This window comes from Macrobrachium nipponense, chromosome 19, assembly GCF_015104395.2.
Source record: "Macrobrachium nipponense isolate FS-2020 chromosome 19, ASM1510439v2, whole genome shotgun sequence".
Lineage (NCBI taxonomy): Eukaryota > Metazoa > Arthropoda > Malacostraca > Decapoda > Palaemonidae > Macrobrachium > Macrobrachium nipponense.
Genome location: NC_061088.1, coordinates 86,740,351 through 86,742,207, shown reverse-complemented (window position 1 = coordinate 86,742,207; position 1,857 = coordinate 86,740,351).

Genomic DNA, 1,857 nt, shown 5'->3' with positions numbered 1-1,857 from the left:
ACATCTGCTTTAACTATTATTTGAAAATACTGAGTTTCGCGAGATTCATCGATCCTGTCTAAAAGGGGTCTTAAGGGCATTTGAAAAATTGATCAAAATTGATCAAAAAGTTCAAATGAAGGGTGGGAAAACAAAAAATACTGGGGTGGAGAGAGAGAGAGAGAGAGAGAGAGAGAGAGAGAGAGAGAGAGAGAGAGAGAGAGAGAGATCAAGTCTTAGATTGAAAAAGTGTATTTTCTTGCGACGTTTGTTGTGGAAATCACAAATTGTAAACTTTAGTGGAATACATTTTTTCATTTTTACACTAAATAGAAACTATAGACCACAAATTAATAAAAGCTGCAACAACTTCAATATATATTAACAGACACAAAACCACACACACACACACACACACACACACACACACACATATATATATATAATATATATATATATATATATATATAGCTATATATATACATATATATTATACATATATATATGTATGTATATATGTATATATATATATAATATATATATATATATATATTATATATATATATATATATATACATGGTACATATTAACCCATGTTCGTAATCATATGATTACATTCATCACGCGAATAGCGAACCGACCCTGGTGTCATTGCGCTAAAAAAAAAAAAAAAAAAAAGGCGAGAAAAATTAGACGGCCAAAAAAAAAAAAAAAAAGTCATCCATAAAACACAGGTCATAAGGATTTCCAAAAAGGTGCCGCTTGTGACACATTTTGCCTTTTAGGCGTGTCGGGGCGACACTGCTTTAACGCATTACCTACTCCCCCCCTCCACAACCGGCCCCCCTCTCTCTCTCTCTCTGGCTTGCACAGTGCATTATCTACTTAGGTCAATATGTCGTCGCCAGCAGCCCCCTACCCCTGGTTCCCTGTTTCTCTCGTACAAGATGCAAATATGAGAGAACACTTCCTTTCTCTTTTGTACAAGGGACAAGATTTGCAGTTCTCTCTCTCTCTCTCTCTCTCTCTCTCTCTCTCTCTCTCTCTCTCTCTCGTAGCAAGATAAACTAGAAGAATAGTTCCACCCTTTTTCTGCATGAACAAGACTCTCTCTCTCTCTCTCTCTCTCTCTCTCTCTCTCTCTCTCGTAGCAAGTTAAGTAGAAGAATACTTTCACCGTTTTTTTGGCAAGAATTCTCTCTCTCTCTCTCTCTCTCTCTCTCTCTCTCTCTCTCTCTCTCAAGTTATGGCAAACGACCTTTTGATACTAATTTCCACTGAAGTCATCTGTAGTTAATTAAACTTTTTTAGCTTCATTAACAGGGCACAGTTATGCTGGATAAATTTCATTTAGCAGGACTTACACGAATTAATATCTTAATATCATAATTAACGTGAAAAAGGCCAAGATAATTAACCACTCACGACTATCAATTAAACATCAGCAGTCATAGTGACCTCCGCTGCTGTGACGCCAGTTTTTCCCTGTCAATCAATCGAGCCCACTCTGGTAAAGCCAGGTCATCATCTCACGAAATACGACTGTGACCTAAACTTCGCGTGCTGGACGACATTATGCCTCTGTTTACCGAATGACTCTGTTTGCTTGCGTCCTCGTGCCTGTTATTCGGGGGGCAATTATGCTTCTCGTTTGCCAATTATCATTCCTATTTCCCAATTATTCTTCTCATTCCAGCATTATTATTCTTATTTTCTACCTATTTCCCCGCCTGCGCTGACTAATAAACACTTACTCTTCTGTTTCAGCGTTGCTAACTTAGATGATAAAACTGCTATGTTTAGCGGATTTCAGGTTGCCACCGTTGGCCACACTGCAATCTGTTTTTGGGCCCGAGTGTTATTGCAGATTTTCGAAAC